A 16,404-nucleotide genomic window follows, 5' to 3' on the forward strand; every position below is an offset into this window, starting at 1 on the left:
AATAAGATCTATGTTCAGATCATTTTGAGAGATGCTGCTTACAGTATTCCATTTTTGAGACTCATGATTCATAATATATATTCATAAATATAAAGGCTTTTAAAGGCTTTGCAAAGTCCAAAAGTAAAGGTAACCCATTTAACTTGTGTAATTCATTGTACCCCAAATTTATTTGCGACTTCCCTCTGTATTGCCCCCTCCCTGCCTCTGTACTTTGTTTTAATAGAAACACATAAATATCAAAAACATCCAGCAGAAGCAGTGTTCCCAAGGAACACTCTTGGAGATACCCTGACCTGGCTAATAGAAGAGCTGATTGGGAAAGTGGAGGTGGGGAAACTAATATGCTTAGCATCCCTCAAATCATTCTGCATTGGATGGTGATGGTCTCAGACTCTAAATCTGGCCCATTCTGGCCCAGGTTCCACTATATTGTCCTGGCTGCTCTAGCACTGCCACCATTTGCATTTCTACTTAGACTACTGAGTGCCTTCAACTCCCTCCTTCTCCACTTGCTGCTTCTCTTTCTATCAATCTCTCTGATTCCTCGCCACATGTGCTATCACTCTAATGCATTCCCATCATTACTGAGTGCTCACTCACCAACTGTGTATTTAAATTTAAATTAAAAGCACCATAGCTTTCCTTAGCTTCTGCCAAAAATTAGCATATGTTTTCAGTATCCATGAGACATACACAGCTGACATTTTTAGAAAATTACATTCCATTTGCAAAAACATATGTATCCAACTGTGATGAGATTAGATGTTCCCACATTTATTTTTCTAAGAATTGAGCACATCCAATATACAGTCTTCTCTGAATGCATCTCATTGTTTCTCTTTTGGCAATATCTTTCAAATGTCCAATCACCAGGGAGTTCTGCATTAACCTTTAATTCAATTAATAGCTTCTTAGAAAAACATCTACTTTTTCCAAAAGCAAATTTCTACAGCCAGTCTACAAAGTATACAGAATAAAATATTGCTTCAGGTTACAACAGGCTTCATGAAACCTATTATTTTAGATTGTAAATACGTGCCCCATATAACTAGAGCTTAAAGAAATATATGGCCAGTTCAGTATTTATTGGTTTCCAGGCTACATTATGGTATTCTGGATTTTTTCTGGAAATTTTTCAGATAAGTCTCTTTATCAAGGGGGAAAAGCATGACATTCTTTCTCACGTTAACATTTGGATTCTAACCCAGCAGGAGTGACCCACTGCCACTCCACCACGCACATACACAGCATGTTTCAAATTCAACAACAGGGAAAAGGCAGAAAGTTTTAACCAAATAATGAGTCTGGTTTCACAGGAGAATATTATTCAGGAACCTAGGCTCAAGCTGAATTATTTTTTATCCTCCTTCAAGAAATGACTCAAAACCTGATGGAGTGATTCCTCTATAACCATGGATTTAACCCAAAAGAAAGTTGTTAGGTACTGCTAAACATTACAGGCAATGTGTAACTTGAGTGAAGATTCTTTAGAAAGTGGAAATGAAAGATAACTTTCTTCCCAAAGAAGACTGTTTTTGGAGTACAATTTTGCCTTAAATAATAAAAGCAAATTTTCACTGTCTAAATGAACTCCTTTGTCTTTTGGTTTTCTTGCCTTATTTTATAGCAAATAAGGAGTTAACCATAATTCCACTACAGGGAGCACCTCTCCTCTTGCAAGATGGGATGCTGCCTGATTCATGAATCATTTAATAAAGCCAATTAGATCTTTAAAAAATATAATTCCACTAAAAATCCAACGATCTTCCAATGGTCTTCGAAGTTACAGCCTCTCAGACCTCTTCTCCCACACTTTCCCTCTCACTTAATCTGCTTTGGTCATAATGTCACCCACTTGCATAAACCTGAAAGGAAGTGCCTCCTTCAATTTTGTACCACAGGCATCTCTCTTGCCTCACCCTAGGCATGGCTCTAATCCAGAAGCTAACACTGCAGTAGGGAAGATTAATCATTGTATTAGTCAGGTTAAACTAAGTTATGCTGCAATAACAAACCAGTCCCAAATTCTGGTGGCATTATTCAACAAAGAATTATTTCTTATTCTCACCACAGGCAGGCCAGCAGGACCCTCTGCTTTACCTACGGAATTACTCAAGAAACTTAGTGATAGCAGCTTTATCATGTTGTATCCCATCTCTCTGGAACATGTGGTCTCTGGTCACTATCGTGGAGGAAAAATGTAGACTTTACCCTGCCTCAGCCCAGGAGTGACTCATGTCATTTCCTTCACATTTCATTATCCAGAACTGCAAGAGGATTGGGAAAGATAAGGAAAAAAGTAGAATATTTGATAAACCTTACTGTCTCTGCTAGACACACATATATAAATAACTACAAATGAATACAACAGATATGAATTTTAGTTATTAATGTAACTGGTTACTCAAACCTAGGCTCTTTCTTAACCCCAGGCTTTGAAACATAAGGCTCCTTCTGCCTGGCATATTCACCACAAATGCACCCCACTGCCAAATCCTACATTTGGCTGCTCAACCTTCAGGTCTTGGCTTAAACAGCATTTATTCCAAGAATCCTTAAATAACCTTCCTTCTTTCAACCTAGACCCTCTACTGTGTTCTCATTTGCTTTTCTCACAATAATAATAGCTAGCATTTATTTTCTACTCTCCACCAGGGACTGTTCTGAGCACTTTCCATTTAATCCTCCCAATAAGCCAATGAGGTGGTATTGCATGCAGCCCAAGCTCCCTAGAAAACAGAGCCTAAGATGAAAATGTATATGCTAGTCTTCTATTCAGTGGGCAATCCCAGAAGCACTGGAGCCTAAGAAGAGGCCAAAGGGGCAGGAAGGACAGGGAAGACATATAAGGAACTGGCATACAGAGCTGACCATGGTTTTGTGACATGCTAGGTGCTCACAGGAAATCAAGAGATACTGAGAGAGGCAGAAAAGTACTATTCTCTGAAAAGTTCATCCCAGTCTCCAATTAGACTGGAAGTAGTGTTTCCGTAGACACTAGACCTAGTAGCTGCAGCCTGGCTTCCTGCCCAAGAGAAGAAGACAAGCGGTTACAAGGACTGCTCCAGCTAGAAAACAAGGTGAAAATGTGGGTCTGGGGTAGTAGACAAACCCATGCCAAAAACATTTGGTTCAGGTAGTTGTGATTTATTTCAGCTTTCAGCTAAAGCAATTAATGCACAGAAATATAACAATTAAACAAGATTACACAGCTAGAAACTAACCAGGATACAAACCAGGAAATGTGGCCCCAGAACATGTGGTCTCAACCACTATACTGCTACAAGAATGCAAACTTCACGAAAGCAAGAAATGCTTTCTCCCCAGAACCCATCACAAATATAGTCTGACACATAGTAAACATAGTGAATATTTACTGAGTGAATGAATATGTTTAGGCTTAAATAAGTGGTATTTCAGGAAAAGTTAAAGAGATCAGTAGGAAAGAGAGATTATATTTTATTGGGGTGCTGTGGAAGGTTCCATGGCAGAAGTGACATCTGTGCTAGATTTTTTAAAGATCTAGAAAAAAGTTTGACCCAGTAGCACAAAAGCCATATTTGGCTTCCATACTGAAATGGAAGGTTGAAATAAGGACGTGGTAGGAAATAAGGCTTAAAAAGTACATTGGTATTGAATTGTGGAAGCCTCACCATATTCAATCACAAGATGCTTAAGTCAGAGAGAAATTCAAAACTGTACATTCCAAAAGACATTTCCACTTGTAACAATGCCCACAGCCAAGGAAGTCAAAAGTGTGCCCCATAATATCTCCAAATCATGGTTCATTTAAGCCATGTTTTAGTATGTACTCCAGGAACCCACCATTGTTAACTCTGTTCTAGGCAAAGGTTCCATTTTGTTGTTACCCACATCTCTATGGCTAAAGATGAAGCTGTGTTCTTGTTTTCTATCAGGAGAAATGGAAAACAGCTGTTTAACATTCTCTTTATAATATGCTTCATACAATTTAGGCAGTTTTTAAACATTTTCCTGATATTTGAGCATTCACTCAGCATAGAGCATAAGAGATACTATAAGAAATATTAGAAGAAAGGGGTGCCTGGATGCAAAACCAAGAAAAGTGACCCCAGAACATGTGGTCTCAACTACTACACTGCTACAAGAAGGCAAACTCCATGAAAGCAAGAAATGCTTTATCCCCGACTCTCGATTTCAGTTAAGCATCTGACTCTTTGGCTCAGGTCATGATCTCACAGTTGGTGAAGTTGAGCACCACATCGGGCTCTGAGCTGACAAGCACAGAGCCTGCTTGGGATTCTCTCTCCTTCTCTCTCTGCTCCTTCCCCACTTTTCTCTATCTCTCTCTCAAATAAATAAATAAATAAATATTTTTTTAAAAAGGAAATCTTAGCAGAAAGAACAAATGATAACATTGGCTTTAGAAAGAGAAACGCGCACGCGCGCGCGCGCGCGCACACACACACACACACACACACACACACACACACACACACAACTTCTTAAAAAATCTATAAAGAATGAAATTATATTCCCTTATGGGAAACTCTTTAGTTTATAATGTTTTCCTTGTGACACATAAAGCATTGTCTTTGTGATAAATGAAGTCTTTCTGGAACTGATTATAACACACATGGGAAGCAAATTGCTGAAATAAATTTTTATTTAGCAGCATGAACATTCCAAATAAATTCACAAGAGTTTCATAATGCTTCCATTTTCATTTGCATTTCCATTTGGTTAATGGCTTCATGCATCAGTAGGAGCAACATAAATAGAATAATCCACAAGTCGCCCTTCTGCCACTGACTCCGAATCCCACCACTTGCCTTCAACTTAAATATCTGTGTACCTTGGGGCGCCCGGGTGGCGCAGTCGGTTAAGCGTCCGACTTCAGCCAGGTCACGATCTCGTGGTCCGTGAGTTCGAGCCCCGCATCAGGCTCTGGGCTGATGGCTCAGAGCCTGGAGCCTGTTTCACATTCTGTGTCTCCCTCTCTCTCTGCCCCTCCCCCGTTCATGCTCTGTCTCTCTCTGTCCCAAAAATAAATAAACGTTGAAAAAAAAAATTTAAAAAAAAAGTATCTTGTGTACCTTGGAAGCCATCGCCTGGTTTTCCTTCTACTTCTATGGCTACTTTTTCTCAGTCTCCTTGGAATGCTTATTACTATCCCCCAACCATTAAGTGTCAGAATTCCTCAAGGACCAATCTTAGACACTTTCTTCTTTTTCATCCTATCCCGGTTCCCTAGAAGATTTTCTTCATAAGACTTGCAAAGTTATATCTGCCTCAAGACTTGGCTGCTAATGTACAGCTGAGCCTTGAATGAGGTGGGGTTCAGGATGCCAACCCCCACACACTTAAAAATCTGTTTGTAACTTTTAGCTCCCCCAAAACTTCTTGTTGGCCAGAAGCTTACCAATAATATAAATAGCCAATTAGATTATAGTGTGTATGTTATATGTATTATATACTATACTCTTATGGTAAAGTAAGCTAGAGGAAAGAAAATGTTAAGAACATCATAAGGAAGAGAAAATACATTTAGAGTACTTTACTGTATTTATTGAAAAAATATAAGTAAAAAATATACTAGAAAAATATAAGTGGACTCGCACAGTTCAAATCCATGTTGTTCAAAGGTCCCCTGTACATGTAACTAATTGCCCATGTGACATTGACATCTGAATGCCCACCTAGCACCTAGAACTCAACTTATCAAAAACTGAATTTGTAATACATGAACTCTCCACCTGATCCTACTCTAATGCTTTCCTTTCTCATCCCCTTCTCCTTTAACCCTATGTCTAATCAAATATAATCTAAGCACCAAGTCCTATAAATATTATCTCCTCAATATTTCTAATCTATCCACTTTTATCCTTCACTGTCACCATTTGCCTAGCACAAGACACTGAAGGAGGATGTTGAATGGGACTTTCTTGCTGCCCAGGAGCCATCAGTAGTTCTTGATGAGGTTTTTTTCCCTTCTTTACACATAGAGAAGGAAAGGTACCTGTTGCAATCCAGTGAGGGACAAACTAGAAAAGAATCACTCAGAGAACTGAGATGCTTACACAAGGGGAGACTGGCGTCTCAGTCCATGGCAGATATCTGCTTACACAGAGGTCTTGTGGATTTGCCCATTGTGCTTATTTGAGCAAGAGGAGAGGACAGTTGGAGTGAGATGCCAATGCTGAAACAGGGCTGGCACTGAAGCAGTCCACAGGCAACTTGGAAAAATCAGCAATGTGTGGGTTTGCCATGGGTCAAGTGGATGTCCCACAACTCTTGATGGGGATCCCAGACAAAAGAGGCTCTGGAGGGGACTGCCAGGGCAGATGCTAAGTGGGGAGTTGGAAGAGGTAATAAAATGCATGCAAGTTCTTCATGAAGAGCCAGAATTTGGATGCTTTTTGCATATGCGTCACTAAAGGTTAGTCAGTGTTAGTCCAAAAGAAAAAAAAAAAAAAAAAAACAGGAACTAACAGCTCAAGGACTGTAACAGAGCCAACCAAGAAAGAGACACTGTCCTTTTCCGTTCTCTCCTCCCTACTCCACCTACCAGAACAGCCTGATCCAAGAACAAACAATTGTACTCCCCACCCCCAGTGCAAAGTGGGTCTAGACTCTACTTCAAAAACACTTGTTACATAAACAAATGTGGGAGGCACCAGAATTCCAAATCCCTGTACTTAAAGAAGACTCTATATCTCATAGTTCCCATATGTGACAGATCGTGTCATCTTAATTCAGTGAACAGGGGGCCTGCTTCCATCTGTGTCATTTAATTAGACCTCTTTATGTGCTTCTGCAGGGTGCACAGGGTTGCTTTTTATATTTTCACTCTACTTGCTGATGACATTTTAGGAAAAAACCCTCTCCTAGGCAGTTTGAAAACATTAAATAAAATTCTGTATGCTAGTTGGAGTCTTATAAGTGTAAAGTTTGTGAGATATAAAAATTAAATTCCATCTACCAATGAGAAGAAAAAGTAAGCAAATACACACCAACTAAACTTTCCTGAAAGACGAAAGCCTTATGAATTCTTTTTTAGCAGTTACTAAAGCCTGTCTCCAAGTGCTTTTAATAAAGCAATTTTACTCTGAATAACCAATCACTTTTATAGGCCTGTTATCTAACAAAAATTTCCAACACAATTATGATTTATAGCTTCATTAATGCCGATGACAAAGGACAGTGAATTTAGTCAATGCTATCTTAGGTCATGGTTATTCTTGCCATCAAAAATCAAACTGACAGTAATATTTCCAACTCTGTAGAGAGAAATTAGCTTCATAAATAACATAAACATCTAATATAAAATTAGAAAATGTACCCTTTTTAGAAAGTACTGAACATTCTAGACCAGGAGTCAGAAAAATGCAGTGCATGGACCAAATCCAGGCTACTGCCTGTGTTTGTGAATAAAATTTTATCAAGGACAACCCCAGTGATTTGTTTACATATTGTCAACAGGGGCTTTCACACAAAAACAGCACAGTTGAGTAGTTGTGACAGAGATTGTATGGCATACAAAGGCTAAAATATTTACTACCTGCCATCTTACAGAAAGCTTGCTAACCCCTGTTCTCGCTGCAATGCATTATCTCTAGTTATGCTAGAATGGCTGCTCTCCTTTGAAAGAAAAGTAACTGAGTACCTAAATCTTTTCTGGTAGGATTCATTTAGAGATAGATAGATAGATAGATAGATAATAGATAGAATGATAGAATGATAGATAAATAGATAGATAGATAGATAGATAGATAATAAATGATAGATGAATAAGGAAGTTTCTACTTACACATAATATTTTCATTAATAGCATCTAAAGGAAATGGGGGGAAGGACATTTAAAGTGCTTTACTAATCTCATTTTAAGAATCATTTTTATTCTTTAGATAATGTGTTTGACAAAGATTATCTACCTCAAACTGTGTTCAAGAAAAGAAAACAATTTTACCATTCTTTTCCTTTGTTCAGTTAACTATTAACAGAATGTATTGACTCAGTTGCATCAATATATTTTCTTTTTTTTTTTTTTTTTTTTTTTTTTTTTTTTTTTTTTTGGTGTGGATAAGTTTTTATTGATTTATTCTACCTTTCTTGATGTGTATTATTTAGCTTAGTAGAACTATTACAATATTCAGCCAAACCACTCCTAAATGTTAGCCTTGAATTTCATATGTCACTGTTTTTTTGTTTTTTTTTTTTTTTTTTTTATTTTTTATATATGAAATTTATTGTCAAATTGGTTTCCATACAACACCCAGTGCTCATCCCAAAAGGTGCCCTCCTCAGTACCCATCACCCACCCTCTCCTCCCTCCCACCCCCCATCAACCCTTAGTTTGTTCTCAGTTCTCAACAGTCTCTTATGCTTTGGCTCTCTCCCACTCTAACCTCTTTTTTTTTTTTTTTTTTGTTCCCCTCCCCCATGGGTTTCTCTTAAGTTTCTCAGGATCCACATAAGAGTGAAACCATATGGTATCTGTCTTTCTCTGTATGGCTTATTTCACTTAGCATCACACTCTCCAGTTCCATCCACGTTGCTACAAAAGGCCATATTTCATTTTTTCTCATTGCCACGTAGTACTCCATTGTGTATATAAACCATAATTTCTTTATCCATTCATCAGTTGATGGACATTTAGGCTCTTTCCATAATTTGGCTATTGTTGAGAGTGCTGCTATGAACATTGGGGTACAAGTGCCCCTATGCATCAGTACTCCTGTGTCCCTTGGATAAATTCCTAGCAGTGCTATTGCTGGGTCATAGGGTAGGTCTATTTTTAATTTTCTGAGGAACCTCCACACTGCTTTTCAGAGCGGCTGCACCAATTTGCATTCCCACCAACAGTGCAAGAGGGTTCCCATTTCTCCACATCCTCTCCAGCATCTATAGTCTCCTGATTTGTTCATTTTGGCCACTCTGACTGGCGTGAGGTGATACCTGAGTGTGGTTTTGATTTGTATTTCCCTGATAAGGAGCGACGCTGAACATCTTTTCATGTGCCTGTTGGCCATCCGGATGTCTTCTTTAGAGAAGTGTCTATTCATGTTTTCTGCCCATTTCTTCACTGGGTTATTTGCTTTTCGGGTGTGGAGTTTGGTGAGCTCTTTATAGATTTTGGATACTAGCCCTTTGTCCGATATGTCATTTGCAAATATCTTTTCCCATTCCGTTGGTTGCCTTTTAGTTTTGTTGGTTGTTTCCTTTGCTGTACAGAAGCTTTTTATCTTCATAAGGTCCCAGCAATTCACTTTTGCTTTTAATTCCCTTGCCTTTGGGGATGTGTCGAGTAAGAGATTGCTACGGCTGAGGTCAGAGAGGTCTTTTCCTGCTTTCTCCTCTAAGGTTTTGATGGTTTCCTGTCTCACATTCAGGTCCTTTATCCATTTTGAGTTTATTTTTGTGAATGGTGTGAGAAAGTGGTCTAGTTTCAACCTTCTGCATGTTGCTGTCCAGTTCTCCCAGCACCATTTGTTAAAGAGACTGTCTTTTTTCCATTGGATGTTCTTTCCTGCTTTGTCAAAGATGAGTTGGCCATACGTTTGTGGGTCTAGTTCTGGGGTTTCTATTCTATTCCATTGGTCTATGTGTCTGTTTTTCTGCCAATACCATGCTGTCTTGATGATGACAGCTTTGTAGTAGAGGCTAAAGTCTGGGATTGTGATGCCTCCTGCTTTGGTCTTCTTCTTCAAAATTACTTTGGCTATTCGGGGCCTTTTGTGGTTCCATATGAATTTTAGGATTGCTTGTTCTAGTTTCGAGAAGAATGCTGGTGCAATTTTGATTGGGATTGCATTGAATGTGTAGATAGCTTTGGGTAGTATTGACATTTTGATAATATTTATTCTTCCAATCCATGAGCAGGGAATGTCTTTCCATTTCTTTAAATCTTCTTCAATTACCTTCATAAGCTTTCTATAGTTTTCAGCATACAGATCCTTTACATCTTTGGTTAGATTTATTCCTAGGTATTTTATGCTTCTTGGTGCAATTGTGAATGGGATCAGTTTCTTTATTTGTCTTTCTGTTGCTTCATTGTTAGTGTATAAGAATGCGACTGATTTCTGTACATTGATTTTGTATCCTGCAACTTTGCTGAATTCATGTATCAGTTCTAGCAGACTTTTGGTGGAGTCTATCGGATTTTCCATGTATAATATCATGTCATCTGCAAAGAGCGAAAGCTTGACTTCATCTTTGCCAATTTTGATGCCTTTGATTTCCTTTTGTTGTCTGATTGCTGTTGCTAGAACTTCCAGCACTATGTTAAATAACAGCGGTGAGAGTGGGCATCCCTGTCGTGTTCCTGATCTCAGGGAAAAAGCTCTCAGTTTTTCCCCGTTGAGGATGATGTTAGCTGTGGGCTTTTCATAAATGGCTTTTATGATCTTTAAGTATGTTCCTTCTATCCCGACTTTCTCAAGAGTTTTTATTAAGAAAGGGTGCTGGATTTTGTCGAAGGCCTTTTCTGCATCGATTGACAGGATCATATGGTTTTTCTCCTTTTTTTTGTTAATGTGATGTATCACGTTGATTGATTTGCGAATGTTGAACCAGCCCTGCATCCCAGGAATGAATCCCACTTGATCATGGTGAATAATTCTTTTTATATGCCGTTGAATTCGATTTGCTAGTATCTTATTGAGAATTTTTGCATCCATATTCATCAGGGATATTGGCCTGTAGTTCTCTTTTTTTACTGGGTCTCTGTCTGGTTTAGGAATCAAAGTAATACTGGCTTCATAGAATGAGTCTGGAAGTTTTCCTTCCCTTTCTATTTCTTGGAATAGCTTGAGAAGGATAGGTATTATCTCTGCTTTAAACGTCTGGTAGAACTCCCCTGGGAAGCCATCTGGTCCTGGACTCTTATTTGTTGGGAGATTTTTGATAACCGATTCAATTTCTTCGCTGGTGATGGGTCTGTTCAAGCTTTCTATTTCCTCCTGATTGAGTTTTGGAAGAGTGTGGGTGTTCAGGAATTTGTCCATTTCTTCCAGGTTGTCCAATTTGTTGGCATATAATTTTTCATAGTATTCCCTGATAATTGTTTGTATCTCTGAGGGATTGGTTGTAATAATTCCATTTTCATTCATGATTTTATCTATTTGGGTCATCTCCCTTTTCTTTTTGAGAAGCCTGGCTAGAGGTTTGTCAATTTTGTTTATTTTTTCAAAAAACCAACTCTTGGTTTCGTTGATCTGCTCTACAGTTTTTTTAGATTCTATATTGTTTATTTCTGCTCTGATCTTTATGATTTCTCTTCTTCTGCTGGGTTTAGGCTGCCTTTGCTGTTCTGCTTCTATTTCCTTTAGGTGTGCTGTTAGATTTTGTATTTGGGATTTTTCTTGTTTCTTGAGATAGGCCTGGATTGCAATGTATTTTCCTCTCAGGACTGCCTTCGCTGCATCCCAAAGCGTTTGGATTGTTGTATTTTCATTTTCGTTTGTTTCCATATATTTTTTAATTTCTTCTCTAATTGCCTGGTTGACCCACTCATTCGTTAGTAGGGTGTTCTTTAACCTCCATGCTTTTGGAGGTTTTCCAGACGTTTTTCTGTGGTTGATTTCAAGCTTCATAGCATTGTGGTCTGAAAGTATGCATGGTATGATTTCAATTCTTGTAAACTTATGAAGGGCTGTTTTGTGACCCAGTATATGATCTATCTTGGAGAATGTTCCATGTGCACTCGAGAAGAAAGTATATTCTGTTGCTTTGGGATGCAGAGTTCTAAATAGATCTGTCAAGTCCATCTGATCCAATGTCTCATTCAGGGCCCTTGTTTCTTTATTGACCGTGTGTCTAGTTGATCTATCCATTTCTGTAAGTGGGGTGTTAAAGTCCCCTGCAATTACCACATTCTTATCAATAAGGTTGCTTATGTTTATGAGTAATTGTTTTATATATTTGGGCGCTCCGGTATTCGGTGCATAGACATTTATAATTGTTAGCTCTTCCTGATGGATAGACCCTGTCACTATTATATAATGTCCTTCTTCATCTCTTGTTACAGCCTTTAATTTAAAGTCTAGTTTGTCTGATATAAGGATGGCTACTCCAGCTTTCTTTTGGCTTCCAGTAGCATGATAAATAGATCTCCATCCCCTCACTCTCAATCTAAAGGTGTCCTCAGGTCTAAAATGAGTCTCTTGTAGACAGCAAATAGATGGGTCTTGTTTTTTTATCCATTCTGATACCCTATGTCTTTTGGTTGGCGCATTTAATCCATTTACATTCAGTGTTATTATAGAAAGATGTGGGTTTAGAGTCATTGTGATGTCTGTATGTTTTATGCTTGTAGTGATGTCTCTGGTACTTTGTCTCACAGGGTCCCCCTTAGGATCTCTTGTAGGGCCGGTTTAGTGGTGACAAATTCCTTCAGTTTTTGTTTGTTTGGGAAGACCTTTATCTCTCCTTCGATTCTAAATGACAGACTTGCTGGATAAAGGATTCTCGGCTGCATATTTTTTCTGTCTAGCACACTGAAAATCTCGTGCCAATTCTTTCTGGCCTGCCAAGTTTCAAAAGAGAGATCAGTCACGAGTCTTATAGGTCTCCCTTTATATGTGAGGGCACGTTTACCCCTTGCTGCTTTCAGAATTTTCTCTTTATCCTTGTATTTTGCCAGTTTCACTATGATATGTCGTGCAGAAGATCGATTCAAGTTACGTCTGAAGGGAGTTCTCTGTGCCTCTTGGATTTCAATGCCTTTTTCCTTCCCCACTTCAGGGAAGTTCTCAGCTATGATTTCTTCAAGTACCCCTTCAGCACCTTTCCCTCTCTCTTCCTCCTCTGGGATACCAATAATGCGTATATTATTTCTTTTTAGTGTATCACTTAGTTCTCTAATTTTCCCCTCGTACTCCTGGATTTTTTTATCTCTCTTTTTCTCAGCTTCCTCTTTTTCCATAACTTTATCTTCTAGTTCACCTATTCTCTCCTCTGCCTCTTCAATCCGAGCTGTGGTGGTTTCCATTTTGTTATGCATTTCGTTTAAAGCGTTTTTCAGCTCCTCGTGACTGTTCCTTAGCCCCTTGATCTCTGTAGCAAGAGATTCTCTGCTGTCCGCTATACTGTTTTCAAGCCCAGCGATTAATTTTATGACTATTATTCTAAATTCACTTTCTGTTATATTATTTAAATCCTTTTTGATCAGCTCATTAGCTGTTGTTATTTCCTGGAGATTCTTCTGAGGGGAATTCTTCCGCTTGGTCATTTTGGATAGTCCCTGGCGTGGTGAGGACCTGCAGGGCACTTCCCCTGTGCTGTGGTGTATAACTGGAGTTGGTGGGCGGAGCCGCAGTCAGACCTGATGTCTGCCCCCAGCCCACCGCTGTGTCCACAGTCAGACTGGTGCGTGCCTTCTCTTCCCCTCTCCTATGGGCGGGATTCACTGTGGGGTGGGGTGGCCTGTCTGGGCTACTTGCAGACTGCCAGGCTTGTGATGCTGGGGATCTGGCGTCTTAGCTGGGGTGGGTAGGCAAGGTGCACAGGGGCAGGAGGGGCAGGCTTAGCTTGCTTCTCCTTAGGTGATCCTCTTCAGGAGGGGCCCTGTGGCAGCAGGAGGGAGTCAGATCCGCTGCCGGAGGTTTGGCTCCGCAGAAGCGCAGAGTTGGGTGTTTGCGCGCGGAGCGAGCAAGTTCCCTGGCAGGAACTGGTTCTCTTTGGGATTTTGGCTGGGGGATGGGCGGGGGAGATGGCGCTGGCGAGCGCCTTTGTTCCCCACCAAACTGAGCTCTGTCGTCCGGGGGCTCAGCAGCTCTCCTTCCCTTTGTCCTCCAGCCTTCCCGCTTTCTGAGCAGAGCTGTTAACTTATGACCTCCCAGACGCTAAGTCGTGCTTGCTGTCGGAACACAGTCCGTCAGGCCCCTCCGCTTTTTGCAAGCCAGACTCGGGGGCTCTGCTTGGCCGGCGAGCCGCCCCTCCGCCCCGGCTCCCTCCCGCCAGTCCGTGGAGCGCGCACCGCCTCGCCGCCCTTCCTACCCTCTTCCGTGGGCCTCTCGTCTGCGCTTGGCTCCGGCGACTCCGTTCTGCTAATCCTCTGGTGGTTTTCTGGGTTATTTAGGCAGGTGTAGGTGGAATCTAAGTGATCAGCAGGACGCGCGGTGAGCCCAGCGTCCTCCTACGCCGCCATCTTCCCTCTCTCGCATCAATATATTTTCTACAGCATACAGCTCAGGCTGAATGTACATAATTCACTTTAAAATCCGGTTAATTTAAACTTGACTTTAATGTAAGGAACAGATAATAAACACCTTCTTCAATTCCCCTTCCAAATAGAGATCTAAATTACTAATCATGAGTCTCAATACAGCACACATTCACACACACACACACACACACACAAATTATCTCTCATATCACCTAAAATAAAAAGGGGTTATAAGAGCTGTACATTGACATTCAATATAATAATATTAGTAGCCATGTCATTGAAAGCTAACAATGTGCCAGTGCCCCAGAGACTGTCTAACTCTTCAGCAAATCTGCTTCCTCCTCTTCTAGGGACACAGCTGGAGGTCCCACTAATGGATTGTTCCTGGTCCACAGAAGTCTCTGGTGCATGGTCCTCCATACTCTCTCTTCTCATTGATTCAAAGGAGATGATCCCAGCAACCTGAAAAACCACTGTTAAAGAGGGGAGAGCTCCAAGATGGAAGAAACCTCATTCTCCAACCACAGTTTGGAGGAGAGCCTGCTGTCAATCAAGATTCCCCATTTTGTACATTCTGTGAGTGAGAAATTATCCTCTGTAATTCTTGCTCCATGATACCTTTGCTGACTTGTTTGTTACCACAGGTAGCATAGCTCCAACAGGTATTCTCATTTAATCAAAAGATATTTTTGTTATTACTGCTATGTATTTATAATGTCTACCATATACACTAGTAATTTTTATTAATATTACCACACTAATGTGTAGCAGATTCTTAAAATGTCCTAAAACTCCTTGATCTTAGAAACCCACATACCATTTTCATCACATTTTGCATAAGTCATTTCAGATATTATTATCTTTGTTAAAACCAGAAAATACTCAATAAACTACAGATAAGCATGTGAACTATAACAATGCCAATATTAGTTTGTGAATTCAGAAGAGATGGGAAGTGGCTAATAAGGCAAGACTTATATTTACACTCCTGACAAATAAATGATATTTGTGCTAATTATACAAAGGCAACAGAGATCTGACTCAAATTATCATTGGTTAATTTCCATAAGTTTTTTTTTTAATACTGGCCAAAATTAAAGAGCTCCGAGCATCTTTTATTTGTTGGAGCATGAAATAATATGTTCAAAGTGGCAAATTAGGTCCTTTAAACCTGGATTTACTTCAAAACAATTCTGGACACTTTGTGCTATTTACATTGCAATTTTCTTTTTGTATATTTTCTATTTGGCAAGCACAGAATTAAACAAGCACCAGAACCTTTCATCTTCCTTTCCCCATAAGAATTCCTACCACCACTCTCCTCTCCCTTGAGCATTAGATCCGTCCTATTCAGCTTATGTGAATAGGCTAAAATAACCGTGGGATGTTTGAAAAACTGTAAAATAACTGCCTGGGGGTTACACTTAATGATCTCAAAAAGCATTCCAGCTGACACAACCCTACGTAAAAGCCAAAAGGGAGCAGGAGGTATGACAGTAGGGGGTTGGAGATGGAAAGGAAAAGAAGCCTTTTTTTATAAGAATGTCATTTTTGTCCTCTCGTGCTCTCATTATGTGTTGCCTACCCAGGAGTCTATAAACACTGCACCACCAACATTCCCTACAATGAGCCAAACTCCTAATAATAGCCTGAGAGGCTTCCCTCTCCCCATTCCCTTTTCCCCCTCCTCCAGATATGCAGGATATAAACTACACATTCGTGTATGTATACAGCATGGTGCATTTTACAAAGCCTGTTCAAATCTGTTTTCGCTAATCTCTAGGACAATAAGGTTCTATTCCTTGTGGCTGAAGAGGTGCATGGTCATAATCCAAATGAAAAAACTGAGGCTCAGGAATGGCAGCAGCTTCCCCACATCACACCAATGCCTGGTGAAGAATGGCCACTGCGCTAGGACCCTCCACAGACCTCCTTAAACACCTTCCTAAACACCTGAAGACTTCCACCTCCAGGAACAACACCCTCTCTCCTGAAATAGTAATAAAAAAAACTCTAATCTCCTAGTCTTTACATAAACTATGCTCATGCACGAGAATGAAGTTGCCTAGCCCAGGCTAGGAATCAGTGGCCGTGGAAGGAGGCTGCCATGGACTGGGGACTTGTGTGTCGCAGAGCTGGCTGCCACGTCTTTGCTTGGGCCCCCTGCAGTTCCTGGAATCTCTGATAGCAACAGCAGGGGCCGGGAGTGCCTGTCTCCTGGCAGCCAAGCAAGAGCCACTCCTCTCTGAGGC

General features: G+C 40.2%; 1 protein-coding gene across 1 annotated transcript in view; it reads right to left on the reverse strand.

Moving 5' to 3' along the window:
* Positions 1 to 16,404, reverse strand: part of COL21A1 (collagen type XXI alpha 1 chain) — a 210,861-nt gene that overhangs the window by 193,237 nt on the left and 1,220 nt on the right. The gene's annotated exons all lie outside the window — the stretch shown is intronic.

Source organism: Puma concolor, chromosome B2 (genome assembly GCF_028749965.1).
Source record: "Puma concolor isolate L17-30 chromosome B2, mPumCon1.1.hap2, whole genome shotgun sequence".
In the NCBI taxonomy this organism is placed as follows: Eukaryota; Metazoa; Chordata; class Mammalia; order Carnivora; family Felidae; genus Puma; species Puma concolor.